The 21,404-nt window shown below is 34.9% G+C and overlaps 1 pseudogene; it reads right to left on the reverse strand.

The window, feature by feature from the left end:
* Positions 1-393: 393 nt before the first annotated feature.
* Positions 394-14,694, reverse strand: LOC130945766 (probable fatty acyl-CoA reductase 5; annotated as a pseudogene).
* Positions 14,695-21,404: the final 6,710 nt, after the last annotated feature.

Genomic DNA, 21,404 nt, shown 5'->3' on the forward strand with positions numbered 1-21,404 from the left:
TCCTATTACATAGTCTAGCGAAGTGGTTTATGTTCCTTAGTAATATTATAGGGGTGCCTATTTTTAATATTAATTATTCATGGTTGGAAATACCAGAAGAACATCTGATGTTATATAGGAACTTAAGAGTATGTACTGATGGCAAAATGTCGTTGTGCACTTTTGATTGATATGCGATGTCAGAATTATAATAAATTTTAGATTCTGCAAGGTTTAAGCTGATCAGGAAAATAAGGACGATAAAGGTCAATTATCCTCTTCAATTTTGATCTCTTTACACCGTAACAATCAAGGAGAAAATATAATATTAGTTAAAATATAGAATAAAATTCAACGTTAATTAAGAATTACATATAAAAAAAAATAGTTCCATTAAATACAAATTATGATAACTTAATTTATTTGAGCCAATACCTTGTGTTGGGGAAATTCATGATCCTCCGTATAATTAGGGTTGAATGTAAATTTTTCATAGAAAGTGCCGGAGTTTGCATAATTTTTTAGCCATGGATTTTTTGTAATATAAAGACGCATTATATCTTGAAGATCCGAAGATTTAATTGGATTTCTTAACCAAGTGCCAATATGGTAGATCAAATTGTTCGAAGAATTATTCTTAGAATGAACCAATAGTACTATAATAATTGAGTTTATAAAAATTATAAAAATTATAAAAAATTATAAAAATTGTAAACTAGTTTCACACCTTCATACACCATTATTTTTGTGTGATATTTAAACAAATGGATACAAAAAATTCAAAGTTAAAATGGTTTATTTGAAGAGTCATACTCACCAGGTCCAGAATTATGTGTGGATTATTACCAACAAAAGTAGTTATTGCTCCTTTGAAATACTCGACAAACACAAAGTCTATAGTTCTGTAATCACAAAATTATATCATCATTTAGCTTAGTCACTCAAATATATAGTAATTAAATTAAGTAGCTATTTACCTAACACCTTCAATCCAACCCTCAAAGGGTTCTGAATGAGTACCGATTATAGCAGTAGGGCGTGTGATGATCAATGGTATATTTGCCTTCATGCTCGTCACAACCATTTCTCCCATTGCTTTTGTAAATACATACGTATTTTGCCACCCATGCAAATTTGCCCTAAAATATTTATAAACTCAACCACAAAATTAGGGCTCGCGGGGGCTATAAAGGAATAAATAACGCTATGAATTATTATCACTGCATACGGAAATCAAATTTTTAGGACTTGTAACCTCATATTTATAAGGGATAAAAATAAAACACACTAATAATAAACCATTTTATTAATAACTTTAAAATTATATCAATGTCCTATTTTAATTTTAATTTTAAATATGTTCTAAATAATTCTATATAAAACGAATCAATTAGATTCGATTTACACTTTTTCAATGTAAATCGAATCAACTAATTTCTATTTATATATATGTTGTATTAATAGTGCTGAGTTTAAAAAATTAAGATGATAATTAAATATTATTAATTAATTATTTTATTTGATGAATTTGGTTGGAAAGAAAATTATTATCCTGGTCCGTCATTGCAAGCGCAATTTAACCATAAACAAGTTTAGCTTAAAATAAATTTATTTCAAATTATGTGGCTGAATTTTAAAAAGATACTGAAATCAATTGGCCCAAAAAATAAATGTCTAAGGCCCAAGTCAACAATTTCTTTGGTCAAATTCTATCAAAATATTTGATCCAAAACTTAGTTGCTGAATTTTGAGAAAGAAAAGATAAGTCCAATCACAAGCCCATGAAACAAACTTCATGAATTAAAAGGAAGAAAATCAAAAGTTGCCCAAAACCTTCAAGAAATCATACCTGATCACAAAATTAAAGGGTTTCACTTTGCAAAGTTATCATTCTTGGTTACTGAAAATATATAAAAATTCAATTGAATTTAATTTCATTAAAAGTATGCTTCAGTTACTACATTTTTGCTAGCTAAAACTCTAAATTCAATTCAATTCAATTTAATTTATATTGATGGCTTCTATTAAAAGTTTTTCTCTTCTCTCTCCTCTTTTTTGTCTTGCGGTTACATCCATCAGAGGAAGAAGAAGATAGAAGTTATCAGAAGAAAAGTGAAATCACAAAGAAGCTTGTGAAAAAAAGATTATGAAGAATGAAAATTAAAAAAAAACAAAAGAAAAATTTTTGTCATTGAAAGCATAATTTAAAGAAAGACTTCAAGATTTTATTTTTCAAAAAAAAAAAAAATCTGCCATAGTGAAGAAGCAAATTTAAGTTAAAAAAAATTTATTTTCATTTTTGTTAATAAAAAAAAAAGATAAATTCTAAAGTCTCAAGTAGAAAGAAATAAAAATGAAATGTATGAAACTGTCATGAAATCATTTAGGACATATTTGTAATAAAAATTAATTCGATTTACATAAAATTATTTAGGACATATTTATAATAAAAATTAAAATAAAATATTGACGTAATTTTAAAGTTAAAATGATTTGGATTATCAGACTTATATATATATAATTTACCTTATTGTTCCAAGTTCTTTCATCATTGAGGTGATTGTTTCTTCATTTGCATTTCGTGTTTGGAGTTCACTCAATTTTTCCTCAATCAACTGCTTTTCTAAGCTGATGTCCAATTCTAAAGAGGGTTTTAATGTTTGACCCATACCGAATGGTTCCTCAGTTATTAATCCTTTTGTCTTATTCCCACAAACATAAGCTGAATCGATCGACAATTACAAATTTGTCAAATAGATTTTTTTAGTCTTGAATAAAAATAGTTGTAAAATTAAGATTCTGTGCAAAGTCATTTTGTATTGAATTCGAAAATTCCGTATCATTAGAACTAGCACACTTAAAAACATTTAGTTTTATCTTTTTTAAGTATTATTAGAATTTCATAACTACCATAATCATAGCGTCTTGGCGGAGCTTTGTTAGGACAAAGGGGGCATGGCCTCCCAAAAATTTTGTAAAAATATTAGTAATTCTACTCTAAAGAAAATAAAATTAGTTTGTTTGATTAAATTGATATACTTTCAATTTATGTATTTGAATTTTATGTCCATCTTTATCATTCTTTCAAACTTTTTATCCTATTCTATTTGACATAACAAATAGCATATATTTAAATCAACAACAAGTGACATATCTTTAAATCAATGTTACAAATTAAATATCATTATAGAATTAACACTAAATTATATTTAGCTACTCATATAGTTTCATGCATTATTTTATTTTTAAAATAATAAAAATTATTGTTACGGTGGGTAACCGGAGATTAATAGAATGGATGTCGTTGGTTGGCCTAATCGTCTGCGGAGGGTGGCTTCCGAGTAGGTTCGCGCGCTGGAACCTCCTTCCGACTTGTGTACGTGAGTGAATGGGGGGTGGTACCTGCAAAGACACTCCGATGCCTAAGTTAGCAAGGGTGTTAGCAGGTCTAGAGAGTATTGGGCTTAGAGATACCTGAGGGGTGTTAGTGTATTTATAGTGGTGAGCCAATAACCACCGTTGGAGTAGTGCCATATCTTTTGGGTGTTAACCGTCCCACTATCTTAGGGAGGTTAAGATATGGCTTGATGAAGCGGTTAGAGAGATTTTAGGGGCGGTTACTCATTTGAATGAGTGTTTATCTGCCAGCTAATCTCGTGCCAGACTTCTTTAAGACAAATCGTAGTTAGCACCGACTTCTTGACACCAGGTCGGTGCGTAGTAAGGCTCAATCTTCTGGACTAAGCCTTTCTTTTGGACCTGGGCCTTTATTATTGGGTCAGGGTATGAACAGTGCCCCTACTTGAGCCCAAGATTTCTTTAGGGCTTGGGTTCAAGTATTTAACTCGGGTTCGTAGCCTACTTTCTTGGAGGAAACACGGGTTTTTAAACCGATGTGATTTTCGCGACCTTTTGTTTCTGACAGTTACGTCTATTCAAGCGTCGTGTCCGTTAGGGATGCATTTAGGGATTGATGGCTTTGGTAACGGTGCACTCTCATTAATGACTGCTCCGTTTTTACCATTATGCCCCTTAGCATGTTTATAAATACTTTCCCTCTCTTTCATTTTTCCATTTCTGCAATCTTTCAAATTTTTTCTTTCTTCGTTCGTGCTGCATTCTTGCGTTTGGAAACTTCTGCTTCTTCCAACCTTCACTTTTGGATAAATGTTAGCTTTTCTTCTTTCATGACATGCTTTGTGTTTGCATGCTTTTATTTTGTGGGTAGATAGGTTGGTTTGTAAATTTTGGCTCCGTATCTCCTCTCTTTAGAGACCGTGTTTTTTGATTTTTCCTTTTCTTTTTTCTTTTGTAGGTTTTTGTCACCTTTTATAAAAAAAGAAATGGCTTCCGTAGATGCTCTTTCTCAGTGGGTTGATGTCACGGTCCTAGGGGAGGAACCCTTGGTCGACGCTGAGTTTATTACTCATCTTCGTACCCACCACAGGATTTGTACTTCGGAGGAGGACGAGCCAAAATATGACTTGGTAATCCCGGGTCCGGAAGACCGGGTTTGTTTTGGGAGGACCAATGAGGCGGCCCCTCATTTTTTCTTTATGTATGAATGTATGATCACCCGTTTGGGTGTTTTTCTTCCTTTTTCGGATTTCGAAATATCTGTTTTGCACCACTGTCGAGTTACCCCTACCCAACTTCACCCCAATTCTTGGGATTTTCTGAAAATTTATCAATTTATTAGTCACGCTTTGGACTTTCCGACCTCTTTGAGGATTTTCTTCTTTCTTTTTCACATGACTAAGCCCTTTAGTGGGCTAAACAACAAGCAGCAATGGGTGTCTTTTCGAGCCATACAAGGTCGGAGAATTTTCACCCTCTTTGACGAATCTTTTCATGACTTCAAAAATTATTTTTTCAAAGTGCAAGCCGTAGAGGGTCACCACCCCTTTTTCCTGGATGAGAATTCTTCCCCTCGCTTTCCCCTCTATTGGTTGGAGGCCTCCCCTTGTGAGAAGTACGGTCTGGATGACCTGGATGAGGTGGATGCGGCCATTGTGGGATTTTTCCGAGAAGTGTGGGGGAGGGCCCCATACTTGGACACTAGAAAATTCCTCCAGGGGTCGCCGACCTTTGTTCGGTCGCAACTAGGTAGTATATGCATTTCTTATTTTCAATTTGTATCTGTCGACTTGAGTTTTGCCGACTTGTTATTTTTGCTAATTATTTCTTTTGCAGACATGGCAAAGAAGAATGCTCAGGAATCTTACCAGAGAGTTCAGGAGGCTAAGGCAAAGTCCCGGGCCAGGGCTGGCGGTGCCATTGTGGATCCTCCTGCCCCCGTAATTGTTTCCGAGTCAGAGTTGAAGACTCGGGGGCAGAGGATTATTGAGTCCCCTCCTCGTTCTAAAGACGCTCCGAGTTCTTCAGTAGATCCTCCTATCTCTTCATCTCCCATGGATGCCTCTGGTGGCGCTCCTCCTGACTCCGGTGGTGGTGATCCGTCTACTCTTCTTCCTAAAAAATAATTTGTGGTTATTTGGGGGTCCGGCCTGTGGGCCCCCGTTTTTAAACTCTTTTATTTATTTTTGGTTGGTGGTGTTGGTTGAACAATTTTCTTTGGCCTTTTAAGGCCGTAAACAAAAATATTTTATAAGTACCCTTTTTTAACAAGGGTTAACTTAGCAAAATAAATGCCCTTTTTTGGATAAGGGTTTAAGTTACCTTTATGCGTGTATGCTTTTCTGATTTTGATTTTTCGAAGTCCCCTTGATCTTTTCTGAAAACCTTTGGCTTGTTTGTTTTTCTGAGCCTTTTGTTTAAGGACTTTTGGGGCAGCCTTTAAACTTTTTCCTAGGTTTTTCAATCTCTTTTTATTATCCCTTATACTCAACTTTGCTTTAGTGAGTTTTTATGACTTAGGTTATTTTTGCGATGCGTTTTTCTTCTACTCGGCCCTTCACTCCGATTTACGGGTCGAAGTATTTCCGAGCTGTTCTACTCGGGTTTTCGTTTCGACTTATGAGTCGGATTGTTCCCGAGTTTTTTACGATCAACTCATATAACCTCTTTACATCGACTTGTACCTCGTCGTTTTATCCTGACGACCATCTAGGTCGGTTCATGGGATTTTCACGTTTTGTCGAGCTTAAGTCGGCGCGTTTCGTAGAAAAGACTTAGAAAAATAGAAAGGAATTTACAAGAGATATTGTAGATGAAAAAAGATCTTTATTAATTGGGGAGGTACCTTCTTGCTACTAAGGGTTTTAATAGCCTATTTTCCCTTAGCCTCTACTATGATGCCTCGTTAAAAACCCTTCTCCAGAAAAAACCCTTTAATTTTGGGAAAAAATCATGAAGTTGGGAAAAGAGTACATCAGGGAGTAGAGTTCGCTTTTTAACTGTAGTACCTTTTCATGTTATAAGCATGCCACGACCTTGGGAACTCGGTGCCGTTCAGGTTGGTTACTTTATAATAACCTTTTCCTAAAACTTCATTGACTTTGTATGGTCACTTCCAATTTGCGGCGAGCTTTCCTTCTCCTGATTTGTTGACTCCAATGTCGTTTCTGATTAAGACCAAGTCATCCGGGGCAAATGTTCTTCGAATGACTTTTTTGTTGTACCTTGTAGTCACCCTTTGTTTTAATGCTGCTTCTCTTATCTGGGCATCTTCTCGGACTTCGGGGAGCAAGTCGAGCTCTTCTTTGTGTCCCCGTATGTTCCCGACCTCGTCATGGAGAGTTACCCTTGGGCTTTGCTCGTTGATTTCTATTGGTATCATGGCTTCTACGCCATAAACTAGTCGGAAAGGTGTTTCTCTCGTGGCGGATTGGGAGGTTGTCCTGTAAGCCCATAGCACTTGAGGGAGCTCTTCAGCCCAAGTTCCTTTTGCTTCCTGCAATCTCTTCTTTAGCCCTGCCAGTATGACTTTGTTGGCTGCCTCGGCTTGCCCATTGGCTTGTGGGTGCTCCACCGAGGTGAACTGATGTTTGATTTTCATACTGGCTACTAGGCTTCTAAAGGTAGCGTCGGTGAATTAGGTCCCATTATCTGTAGTAATGGAATAAGGTATCCCATATCTTGTGATGATATTTTTGTAGAGGAACTTCCGACTTCTTTGAGCGGTGATGGTGGCCAATGGTTCTGCTTCTATCCACTTTGTGAAGTAATCTATCCCCACGATCAGGTATTTGACTTGTCCTGGCGCTTGGGGAAAAGGACCTAACAAATCCATTCCCCATTTTGCAAAAGGCCATGGAGAAGTTAAACTAATGAGCTCTTCTGGGGGAGCCACGTGGAAATTTGCATGCATCTGACATGGTTGGCACTTTCTCACAAATTCTGTGGCATCTTTCTGCAAGGTCGGCCAATAGAATCCAGCTCGGATAACTTTCCTGGCTAGCGACCTGGCTCCGAGATGATTTCCGCTGATCCCACTATGTACTTCCTCCAGTACCTCGGCGGTTTTTGAGGTCGGTACACACTTTAACAATGGTGTTGATATCCCCCTTCTTTAGAGAATATTTCTCACCAAGGTGTAGTGTTGTGCTTCCCTTCGGATCTTTTTAGCTTCTTTCTCCTCTTTAGGGAGGATGTCGAATTTCATGTATTCGACTAAGGGGTTCATCCATCCGAGGTTTAAACCGACTACCTCAAGTACTTCTTGTTTGTCTTTTATTTTTATTACTGAGGGTTCCTGGAGGGTTTCTTGGATCAGGCTTCTGTTGTTCCCTCCTGGTTTGGTACTTGCTAACTTGGATAGGGCGTCCGCTCTGTTGTTTAAATCCCGAGTTATATGTTTGACCTCAGTTTCTGCAAAGCGCCCGAGGTGCTCCAAAGTTTTCTCCAAGTACCTCTTCATATTTGGGTCCTTTGCCTGATACTCTCCACTTATCTGGGAGGTCACCACTTGCGAGTCGCTGTATATCATCACCTTTGTAGCACCGACTTTTTCTGCTAGTTTTAGCCCAGCAATCAAGGCTTCATATTCTGCCTGATTATTTGAAGCTGGGAATTCAAATTTTAGAGAAACCTCTATCTGGGTTCCTCTTTCATCTACAAATATTATGCCTGCGCCACTTCCTGTTTTGTTGGAGGATCCGTCTACATAGAGTTCCCATGTAGTTGGTTTTTCCTCCTGATCCCCTGCGTATTCTGCAACGAAGTCGGCGAGGCATTGGGCTTTGATCGTCGTCCGAGTTTCATATCTTAAGTCGAATTCGGAGAGCTCTATTGCCCATTGGACCATTCTCCCTGCAACATCCGTCTTTTGGATGATTTGCTTCATGGGTTGGTTCGTACGGACTCTTATTGTGTGAGCCTGGAAGTAAGGTCGTAGCCTTCGTGAGGCTATTACTAAAGAGTAGGCAAACTTTTCTAGTTTGTGGTACCTTAGCTCAGGGCCTTGTAGAACCTTACTGATGAAATAGACTGGATGTTGTCCGACCTCATCTTCTCTTATCAGGGCTGATGAGACAGCCTTGTCTGCTACGGATAAGTACAGGACGAGGTCTTTTCCAGCTACTGGTCGGGTCAGAATAGGAGGTTGGCTTAGAAACTTTTTGAACTCCTGGAACGCCTCCTCGCATTCAGGAGTCCATTCGAACTGGCATCCCTTTCTTAATAAGGAGAATAGTGGAAGGGATTTTAGTGCCGATCCTGCCAAAAATCTGAAAAGGGCTGCAAGTCGGCCATTCAGTTGCTAGACTTCTCTCAAACAAGTCGGGCTTTTCATCTCTAGGATGGCTCTACACTTATCGGGATTGGCTTCGATCCCTCTTTGTGTTAGCATAAATCCTAGAAACTTTCCTGCCTCTACCGTGAAGGCGCACTTTGCGGGATTTAGTCTCATCCCATGCAGCCTTATGGTGTCAAAGACTTGCGAGAGGTCTGACAAGAGGTCGACTTCTTTCTTGGTTTTTACTAGCATGTCGTCGACGTATACTTCCATTAGGGTCCCCAGGTGAGGGGAAAACACTTTATTCATCAACCTTTGGTATGTGGCTCTTGCATTCTTCAATCCGAATGGCATGACCACGTAGCAGAAGTTAGCTCTAGGTGTGATGAATGATGTTTTCTCCTGGTCTGGCTCATACATCGGGATTTGATTATATCCCGAGTAAGCGTCCATAAATGATAAGTATTGGTACCCCGAGCTGGAGTCCACTAGGGTATCAATACTTGGCAGGGGATAAGGGTCCTTGGGACATGCCTTATTTAAGTCGGTATAGTCGACACACATTCTCCATTTGCCATTCTGTTTTTTGACTAGCACTACGTTGGCTAGCCATGTTGGGTACTTGACTTCTCTGATGAAGCTAGCTTCCAGGAGCGCCTGCACTTGCTCTTCTACTATTAGGGCTCGTTCTGGACCGAGCTTGCGTCTTTTTTGCTGTACAGGTCGGGACCCCGGATAAACCGAGAGCTTGTGGGACATGAGCTCGGGGTCAATCCCAGGCATATCAGAGGCCTTCCAGGCAAAGAGGTCGGAATTATCTCTTAGGAGCTTAGCCAATCCTTGTTTTAGAGTTTCTCCTAGGTTGGCTCCTATATGAGTATTTTTTCCTTCCTCTTTACCGACCTGTATCTCCTCGGTTTTTCCTCCCGGTTGTGGTCGCAGTTCTTCTCTGGCCCTTGCGCCACCGAGCTCTATTGTGTGAACTTCTCTGCCCCTTCCTCTCAGATTTAGGCTTTCATTGTAGCATTTCCTCGCCAATTTTTGGTCTCCCCTTACCGTTGCTATTCCCGCTGAGGTCGGGAATTTCATGCAGAGGTGGGGAGTGGATACCACTGCTCCGAGCCGATTAAGGGTAGCTCTGCCGATTAAAGCATTATATGCTGACCCCACATCAATGACTATGAAGTCTATACTCAGAGTCTTTGATTTTTCCCCTTTTCCAAAGGTGGTGTGAAGGGGCAAAAATCCTAGTGGTTTTATTGGCGTGTCCCCTAATCCATATAGGGTGTCGGGGTAGGCTCTTAATTCTTTCTCATCTAACCCTAGCTTGTCGAAAGCGGGCTTGAAAAGAATGTCCGCCGAGCTTCCTTGGTCTACTAGGGTTCTGTGGAGATGGGCATTTGCTAGGATCATAGTTATTACTACTGGATCATCGTGTCCAGGGATTATTCCTTGCCCATCTTCTTTTGTGAATGAAATGGTAGGGAGATCGGGTGACTCTTTCCCGACCTGGTAGACTCTTTTGAGATGTCTTTTGCGAGAGGATTTGGTAAGTCCCTCTCCCGCGAACCCTCCTGAGATCATATGGATATGTCTCTCTGGAGTCTGTGGTGGTGGGTCTCTTCTATCCATATCATCTCGCTTTCTCTTTCCATGACCTTTCTATGAGATATCTATCAAGCCGACCTTCTCTAGCCAGCTTTTCTATCACATTTTTAAGGTCGTAGCAGTCGTTTGTGGAGTGACCATATATTTTATGGTACTCGCAGTAATCGCTGCGGCTCCTCCCTTTTTTATTTTTAATGGGTCTAGGGGGTGGCAATCTCTCTGTGTTACAAATCTCTTTGTATACGTCCACTATAGAAACTTTCAGAGGAGTATAAGAGTGATATTTTCTTGGCCTTTCGAGACCGAGTTCTTCCTTTTTCTTGGTTTCCCTTTCCCTCTCTTTTGTTGAGGGAGGGGACCCAGGTCACCAACTCAGGTCTCTTAACTTGGCGTTTTCCTCCATGTTGATGTACTTTTCAGCTCTTTCCTGTACATCACTCAAGGAGGTGGGGTGTCTTTTGGATATGGACTGCGAGAAGGGACCTTCTCTAAGCCCATTGACTAACCCCATTATTACTGCCTCGGTAGGCAGGTCTTGAATCTCCAAACATGCTTTGTTGAACCTTTCCATATAGGCTCGTAAAGATTCTCCGATCTCCTGTTTTATTCCCAGGAGGCTCGGTGCATGTTTCACTTTGTCCTTCTGGATCGAGAACCTCATCAAAAACTTCCTTGAGAGGTCTTCAAAGCTAGTAACCGACCTCGGGGGGAGGCTATCGAACCACTTCATCGCTGCTTTTGATAGAGTGGTCGGGAAGGCTTTGCATCGCGTAGCGTCGGAAGCATCGGCTAGGTACATCCGACTTTTGAAGTTGCTCAGATGATGCTTTGGATCCGTGGTTCCGTCGTAGAGGTCCATATCAGGGCTTTTGAAGTTCCTTGGAACTTTTGCCCTCATTATGTCCTCGCTGAAAGGATCCTCCCCACCTAAGGGCGGCTCTTCTTGTTCGTCACGGGAGTTGTGACTTTTGAGGGAGGATTCCAACTTTAAGAGTTTTCTTTCTAACTCTTTTCGTCGTTCCATCTCCTCTTTTAGGCTCTTTTCAGTTTCCTTTTGTCGCTCCCGTTCTTGTTCCAACTGTTCCAGGCGGCTGTGGACTAATCCCATGAGTTCAGTCACATGGGAGGGTCCTTCTTTTTCTGACTCGCGCCCTTCTGAAGAGTTTACCTTCGGGTTTTTTACTCCGGAGGTGCCTTCTCTGTGCTGATTATCAATTTCCTGGTGGAGGGTAAAGTCCGCATCGTTATTGCCTGTGTCCAGATTCTCTTGCTCAGAATCCGTCTCCACATGGCCTTCTTCGTGGGATCTGTCCGCCATCGATGGATGATCTCTCGGGTCCCCGGCAACGGCGCCAATGTTACGGTGGGTAACCGGAGATTAATAGAATGGATGGCGTTGGTTGGCCCAATCGTCTGCGGAGGGTGGCTTCCGAGTAGGTTCGCGCTCTGGAACCTCCTTCCGACTTGTGTACGTGAGTGAATGGGGGGTGGTACCTGCAAAGACACTCCGATGCCTAAGTTAGCAAGGGTGTTAGCAGGTCTAGAGAGTATTGGGCTTAGAGATACCTGAGGGGTGTCAGTGTATTTATAGTGGTGAGCCAATAACCACCGTTGGAGTAGTGCCATATCTTTTGGGTGTTAACCGTCCCACTATCTTAGGGAGGTTAAGATATGGCTTGATGAAGCGGTTAGAGAGATTTTAGGGGCGGTTACTCATTTGAATGAGTGTTTATCTGCCAGCTAATCTCGTGCCCGACTTCTTTAAGACAAATCGTAGTTAGCACCGACTTCTTGACACCAGGTCGGTGCGTAGTAAGGCTCAATCTTCTGGACTAAGCCTTTCTTTTGGACTTGGACCTTTATTATTGGGCCAGGGTATGAACAATTATAATATAACTAATAGTAATATTAGTTATTAATAAAAAATTATTATTTTATTTTTAAATCAACTTTACACATTTAATGTCATTATAGTATAAAACTGTTTACATTAATAAATTTTGATATTTTTATTTTATTAAAAATTTAAGATTTTATTTTGTTGTATTATATTATTTAATTTGTAATAAAAATAATAATAAAAATAATTAATCTTAAAATTTTTGAGAAATAAATATTACCAAAAGTAAAATTAATTGTATATAATTTAAATAAAAAAATCAATTTTTTTAAAAGAAAAATCAATTTTTAGATAAAAAATTAATTTTTTAAATAAAAATAAATTTTTATATGCAGAAATTAATTTTTTTCATGTAAAAACTGATTTTTTATAATTAATTTTTTATTTAAAATAAAATTGGCTTATTAATCTAAACAAAAAAATTTATTAATCAAAATCAGAATTATTTTTTATTAATCTTAACCATATATAATCCTAGATATTAATAATAAATTTAAAAATAAAATAATTATATTTATAAATTTTATTTTAATATAAATACTATTATATAATTTTTTATTAAAATTTCTGCCCCTCCAAAAATTTTTTTTAAGTTCCGCCACTACATATAGTGACTACGTCCGACAACCATCATAGAGTTAGCTTTACAAATAAAACAACATAAAAATAATCTTGTTTTTAGATTTTACTAATAAATATATGATACAAACTAAAAAAAAAATTATACTTTTATATTTCATTATGTATCTCGTTACATTAGCAAACATACTCACAAATTTATATTTTTAAAGGAACACTTTCATACTATAGAAACTAAAAGAATATAAAAGAATTTTTATTTTCTCATAAAAGTCGAGTCATTATTTAAATATACTAAACAATTATTGTTTTTAGCCTTTTTCTTTTTTCCCCTTATGCACTAATCTCATATATATTTACATGTAAATTAGAAACATGAAATTAAATTTCGGGTTTTTTAATTATTTTTTCTCCCCAAGTTCTAATTTTTTTTGTTGAAAATAACATTTTTGTTATGTGTTGTAGGATTTCAACTAGCTAGTAGAGATCATATCGTGTATGTTATTACACATATTGATAAATTTGAGATATACAAACCCGTAGATACGTGAAGAAAAACTTGTATTCTAGAACACATTTTAGCAAAGTTTATAGCGTTATAAGCTCCCATTGTATTGGTAATTTGGAACCCATTGCAATATCATATCTGCACAGATTAAACAAGATAACAATAAGCAACGAAATAAATACAACGGCTTATCTATTTTTATTATATAAAAATTAATACTAAGTTATTTATCAAGAAATGAGCTAATATTATATAATTATTTTTTTTTATCATGTTAACTATTTTAAATAGGTGATAATTATTAAAAAAAATTTATGATTATGTTTTTTTTACAATAAAAAATATATTCCTTTAATCAATACTCTTAATTAATTATATTTACTACATATCATTGTGTATTTTAATTACAATAATTCAATGGCTAATGTAATTAACATCTCTATATTAAAATTGTAATAATAATAATAATAATAACAAATTTTTAATTACAAAATATTCAAATAAAACGATACTAATAATTATCATAGAATTTATTTTGATATAATTCTTTATTTCAAGAATGATATAAATTATTTTATAACTAATTATGAAATAAAAATTTATCTATTATTTTTACTTATCTCTTACGATGATGTAAAAAAGTTTATTAGTTTTTTGAGCCTTACACGGTTGTAAATCTAGTTAATTATTATTGCTTAGCTTATTACCTCTACCTTTCATCAAATCTAATAGTTGCGGCAGAGTGCACTATGATTTCAATCTCTTCCAACATCTCTTTAACGAGGATTTGATCTTTGATTCCAAAATTGTGAAGAGAAACATCACCTGCAACTGCCATCACTTTCTCGGACAAAAAAGAGCTGAATTTCCCTCCCTCCCCCCACTTTTCTCTTTGCATTTTAAACAATTCTTTCCCAAAAACCTATATATATATATAAAATTTGTCTAATTTTATTCCTATAATAGATGCATATAGTTAAAGATATAATCTAATATAAAATAAGTTAGAATATATATTGAAAATATTAAGGAGCCTGTATTTTTAGTAAAAAAAGTTAGAAAGTTAATGTTAACTTCAATAGCTAGAATTTGTCTTATTTAATATTACTGTTTTTAATTTATTTTCTTTAGTTATCAATCATTTTTGATATGCTTGTATAGTTAACTAATGCAATTGATCATGAAACAAATAAATTTAACAGAAAATGGCAACCTCAGTGTGCAAATGTTGGAGAGCTACATGTGGATTTGATGCTCTGATCTGACAACAAGGTACAACCTTTTTATGTTGGGTTGAACCCTCAGAATCTTCTCCACAAAGACTGTAAACAAAATTAAAAGTTTAAAAAACCGCCATGAAAACGTTAATTAATGGATATAGATGCAGCGGTAATAACCTTTGGTTAAGAATCCAGTTGCACCAGTAACTAAAATGGTCTTTCCCTTGAAATACTCCTTAAAACTATTACTTGTGAAATCTGCCATAGCTACTTGAAATAATAAATAGCTGCAGTAACTAACGGTATATGAAACCGCCTACTAAATTTTATGTAATTTGGTTCTGTCAATAACTGCCCCACGAAATGCTCCTATATATATATTTATGAAAAAGTATAGGTGAACAATAATCCTAGTGAACAATATATACAATAGAGTTATAAATAAAAATTACTCATAAATTTAATTAATGATGTAATTAATTTAATTATAATAATAATTATTTTTCAAAATTTAAAATATAAGATTTTTTAGTAGGAAACAGTGTTACACGTTTTCTATCCTTTTACACCTTATCTCTTTCTTCTCTTGGTGGACCATTTTCTCTTCTGCATTCTCAACCCAGCCCCAACCTTCCGTCTGACATCACTGCCATCACCACCGGCGACCACCGTCACTTATCCGCTCTCTCTTCGCTCTCTTCTCTTTGTCTTCCCTCTTTCTCCATTTCTCCTCAATCTCATGTACGTTATTCCTGATCTCTGTGCAAAGTTCAATTCCGCGCAAGAAATCCCAGTGCAACCCAACAGTAGCTGAGTTCTGTGCTGCTACAACACCGCCTCTACTACCCCTCTCTTTCCATTTTTCCTCTTTCACCAACGCAGGTTCCATGCTTCCTCCTACTCGTGTTATTTCGTTTATTTATTTTAACTAATTTTTAATTCTGTTTTTAGTGTTTATATTAGGCTTAGATTAATGGATTGATACTTTTTGGATTGCAAAATGTTTGATGACTGATTTTTCTAGATTGATTGCTGCTTAAATTGAGTTTAAAATCCCTGTTTACATATTGTGCACACCATATGCTCGATGAAATACCTGAGTGAAACTTTTTGTTTAATTCTTATGTTTGGCCAGCATTTGTCTTAAATTTTGTTATCTTTAGGCATTATAATTCAAAATTGTGTAATGTTATGCTATTTTTAATGATGTTTAGATTGAGTTTTGACATGGCACTTGATTATTAGTTTTGTTTAAACACCAAATTGGTTTAAAATTTTAAATTTAGTCATTTGATTAGTGTAATTTAAGAAATGCATATCATGTTTAGTTAAGTGAATTGAATGAAACTACCAATTCAGTTATGTTTTAAACATTCCACATAGTTGCCATTAGATTATTTTAAATTCTCATTCTTATGCTTCCATACCATGCATGAACAAATAAATTTGGTCACAACTCATTTTACAGGTGAAAATATATGCTCTAAATAGAGATGTTGTTCATTTTGGATGCTCACTAAATGTATTTTTTTGTTTTTATATTTTTTTTATTTTTTCACGCTATATAATATTGCTAGAAAATATATGTACAGTTGTGCATAAGATACAATATAGTATTCAAAGGTCCCAAAATTTTAATTAGTAAGTCCATAATACATACAATACTGATTACTACTATAAGAAAAATAAATTAATTAATAAACAAATAAGGAGAAGAAGAAATAAGAGAGGATTGACAAGGAAGGAATTGAAGAAACAAAAATGGAGAATGGGAATGTATCGTTCACATCCAAGAAAAAATAATGAAGTTTTTGACTTTTCAAAGCATAGAAATGAACTTGGTTTTAGATTGTGTAGGTGTGATTCAGATGTAGCAGATCCATGCATGCTCTATATAAATACTTAATATAAGCCTAACTAATTAGGTGAGATTTTTTATGAGTACACTTTTCATTGTTATTATTTCTTTTAAGTTATGTATAGTAATAAATTTTTAATGATATTTTTGAAAAAAGTATTAATAAAATCTTTTTAGTTGAAACTTGTTTAATAGTACGATATCTAATTATTTTGTGTATGTTTGATTGTAGGTCATAGAATGTACGGACATTACTGGAAGTGATGACACGGATCTTGTTGATGAGGTTTGGTCTCTAGTATATTGCTGTTTTTTCGTGAACTGCATATTTGAATCGACCATTAATCCTCATGTTCATTGAATGATGTATGTTTTGAACTGATACGCAGTTATCAGATCATAGTTGTCTTGTCGAAGACGAAATACCAAGAGTTGGGATACGGTTTGAGCATTTGAAGCTGGCTTAGGATTTTTATGCAACATATGCAAAGAAAGTCGGTTTCTATTCAATAGCGTAACGGATGGTTATTTGGTACCCAAATGGTTATTTTGTAATAGCTTTGGTGTGGTGTGTATAATTAGTTGCAATTATGTTAAACTGGATATTCGATTTAATAGGATAGCGGATGTTTATTTCTATTGTTACCTATATGGTTATTTTGAATAGTTTAGGTGTAGTATGTGTGATTCGTTAAAAGTATTATAAACTGGATGTTTGATTCAATAGAAAAGTGAATGGTTATTTCTTTTGTTACCCAGATGGTTATTTCGAATAATCTGGGTGTACTGTGTGTGATCAGTTGCAAGTATTTTAATATGGATATTCGATTCAATAGGGTAGCGCATGGTTATCTTTACTGGTACCCAAATGGTTATTTGTAAGTCTTGGTGTAGAGTATGTGGTCAGTTATAAGTAATAAAGGTTGGATGTTCGATTCTATAAGCTAACAGATGGTTATCTCTATTATCACCTAAATGGTTATTTAGAAGAGCCTTAGTGTAGTGTGTAAATAGTAACAAATAGTAGAGGCTGGATGATCGATTCCATATGATAGCAGATGGTTATTTTTGTTGGTACCATATGGTTATTCTTAACTAATAACTTTTACGCTTCGCTAATATCTTGAAACAGAATCAATGTAGTTAGAGAAATAAAAATGTTATTCACCATAAAAATTTATCCTTTCTGTTGTAACAAAATTCTACCACGAAAATACGTAAACAATGTGAAAAAGGTATTTGTGGTCTTAAAACTAAGGTCCAATTTGGGTTAACAACTTAAATAAGCTCTTTTGAAAAAGAGCTTAAAGTAGAAGGACTTTTATTAATAGCAACTTATAAATAAGTTATTTTGTGTTGATTTTTAGTTATAAAAGTATTTATTTTAAAGTTGTAGTATTTAGATAAATAACTGAAAAAATATAATTTTTTTACACAAGAGAATGGATATTAAAATTCTAATTCATAATAATCTTGATGGCAATGCAAAAGAAATTATTATATAGTTAGTACTTGTTGTTTTATTGTGCATGATATGGTAGGTGAAAATAAAAAATGAATATGAAATGTGTGTCAATGTATATTTTGTTGCTTTTTTTAGTTTTTTATTGTGACTTTTCATAATTTAAAAGTAAAAAAAAAGTAGGTTCTGCTACTTCCCAAACGGACTTTAGGTACATTTATTGCTTTCTCTGATTCCGGTTCTTCCTCACAGGTTCATCAATAGTCCGCTCGCATTATTTAGAAAAGAAAATTTCACACGCATAAAAAATATTATTTCTATATAACTATGTATTATTCTTAAAATTTTAACACGAATTTTTACAACATCCATGATCGAAAATAATAAAGTCATAAATATGTAGACATCAAACATTATGCAACTATAGTATTTACAACCAATTTAACTCATATCTAGTTAAGCCACCACTAAAAGCTATCTCTTTTTTGCATCCATCGTTTCTTACAAAATTAAATATCCGTAATTCATAGAAATTAAAAGTCAATCATATGAACCAGAAACATATAAAGAAAAGAATTCTAAGATATGAAGCCCAAACTCCATCAAATTTCATACTGTTCGCTTTAATCTAAGCATCCATGAATCATATGATATTACTATCTTTACTGTAATTTAAAAAAAAAACGAAAATTAACCGCAGAACACCCACAGTCGTGCGCAATATGAGTACATAACAAAAAATCAAGTAAAACAAGGTCTTTGGAAGCGTAGCAATCAAAATTGAACTCCTGATTACGAACGTCACCAACATAAGTCATAATATAATCAGCTTGATTGACTCCAGATATTAGTAACAATAGAAATTGCTTCCTAAATGCTTTATATCATGTCACAAGTCTAAACTTTAAACATTCATCTATTATAATTTTTTTCGCTGCAAGTATTAATAAAATCAAAATGATCAATTAACTTGCAAAGTCAAAGCAACGCATTATTTATTTCGATCTGCTCTGTCAGAAGAACTATTCATATTCTATATAACTATGAATTATTTTAAAAATTTTAGCATGAGTCTTTACAACATCCATGATCAAAAACAAAAAAATTCATAAATATGTAGACGTCAAACATTATGCAAGTATAGCATTGACAACCAATTTAACTTATATCTAGTTAAGCCACCACTAAAAACCACCTCTTTTTTTAATCAATTGTTTCTTACAAAATTGAACACCCCTAATTCTTTGAATTTAAAACTCAATCACATGAACCAGAAACATACAAAGAAAAGACTTTTAAAATATCAAGTCCAAACTCCATCAAATTTTATACCGTTCGCTTTAGTCCAGCCATCCATTAACCATGTGATTTTACTATCTTTGCTGTAATTTCAAAAAAAAAAAATATGAATATCACCGGCAGAACACCAGTGGTGCACATTATGAGAACACAGGCAAATAACAAAAAAACAAGTAACATAAGGTCCTGGAAGCGTGGCAGTCAAAATTAAACTTCTGATTACGAAAGTCCCCAACACAAGTCATAATATAATCAGCTTTATAGGCTTTAGATATTTGTATCAATAGAAATTGCTTCGTAAATGCTTTATATCATGTCACAACGCCCAACTTTAAACATTCATCTAGTATAATTTTTTGCGGCCCAAGTATTAATTAAATCAAAAGGACCAATTAACTTGCAAATTCAACCATCTGCTTCATGAATAAAAATGACCATCCGACTTAGATTCCTTAAACAACTCACAAAGCAACATATTCATGACACGTGCTTCACACGAATTGCCGACTTACTAATACCCGGAGGCAACACAAACCCAAATACAGTAAATCATTAAAAAACAAGACGCGAAAAATCGGATGCTCAGAAACATGTACGGGTCATTGTTCCTTTCAACTTCCTTATGTTCACAAACACTTGGAGAAGTCAAACAGGCCCACAAATTTTCGCAATCAATAAAACCCTTCTATGCAAACATAACATAAAAGTTCCTATGAACATCTAAACCTTGAATAAACGGTTATCATGTTACTGACCTTCAATTTGGGAAGGAAAACACACCCCACGACTTCTCTTCTTGTATCCATGGATGACTCCAAGTGACGCGAACATGCAACGGCTACAACTTAGGGAGATTGCGTTTAAAGGACAACGCCAGTGATTTCTGGGCGAGTTCTACGCGACAGGGCCAAGGATGTTCGCCTGCTGCTGCTCGTCTTCACAATGGAGGTACCGGGGGATGCTCTGTTCGGCGAGTGGCAGAATGGACGCCTGGTTGCTACATAAAAGAAGCGGCTAATGTGGGAAGGTCCTCCGTTGTCAATGCCGTTTCAAATGGCGGTGAGGGAAGGCTAATGTTTATTGAACGCTGTTTGAAAAATAGGAAAGGAGAAAGGTTTTGACCGTTGGGTCAAAGAAGGGGGAGTAGATGAGATGATTAGGATGGTGGTAATTAAGATAATTAAAATTAGGATTTACTGAAGAGGGGTGTTTACGGGTATACCTATGTTAATAATCTAATTAGACTAATTTTTAGGATCCGTTGTTCATATTGTTCAACAAAATCATTGTCCTCTAATTAAACTGATATTTGATATCAACCGTAATTTATCGAATTAAGAGTCAAGACTAATTAATGTTGATTTTAATTACAGTTATAAATTTTGGGCAGCATCTTATTGTTGCACGCAATAAATACATTTCCCTTGCGGGAAAATTTCGGGCAGCATCTTTTAATTAAACAGGATTCATTAACAATTTTATTTATATGCAAACTGATTGTTTCATTATATGAGAACATGAGAATATATAAAATTATAATAATTAGTTCAACTGTGTGATGTAGATTTAATTATATTGAATTAAATGCTTCATATTAAGGCAAAATTATTTTCTTGTGATCATGACATTTCATCCATTCAACTAAAAGCTAAAGCATGTTCGGCTTCTGTATATATGAGTCTTGGCTGAGTCATTAGCTTGGTCATTTAATAAATGTAAAGATAAAATGTAGTAATCTCAAGAATTTAAGCGTTGAATATGAGATATCGATACACTATTTAATTAAAGGTAAAGCATATTTTTGACATTTTTTAAACATGTGTTAATAATGTGACAATCATAATCTAACATAGCACCATAGACTTGTGACTTGTCACGACAAATATTATTGTTACACTACGTATATAATTAATCGTAATCATAAAAATGATTACAGAACTACTCATTGTCAAATTAATTAATTCAATTTACAATTTTCATCTGTTCTAAGTTTCAATTTTATTCTGCATTACTTGCTAAGCCAGCTTTCTTTCCAGAAATTCTATACAGGGAACGTAACTTTGTGGGAGTAAAAATAAAAATTCACATTTTATAGTGCAAAAAATATTTAAAAGGTAATAGAATCAGTTAAAAAATAATTTGAAGTTATTTTATTTTATATTTTTTAATTATTATTTATAGTTTATATTTTATAATTTTTGTTAAAATAATTAAATAATATTAGATACAATAAATATATAATTATAAATATTATATAACAAAATATAAATGTTAAATTAAATAAAAAAGTTTTAGATTATTCTCTGTATATCTATAACTAATAATGATGATCAATGAACTTCATGGGAGAAAAAAG

Source organism: Arachis stenosperma, chromosome 8, assembly GCF_014773155.1.
Source record: "Arachis stenosperma cultivar V10309 chromosome 8, arast.V10309.gnm1.PFL2, whole genome shotgun sequence".
NCBI classification, from domain to species: Eukaryota; Viridiplantae; Streptophyta; class Magnoliopsida; order Fabales; family Fabaceae; genus Arachis; species Arachis stenosperma.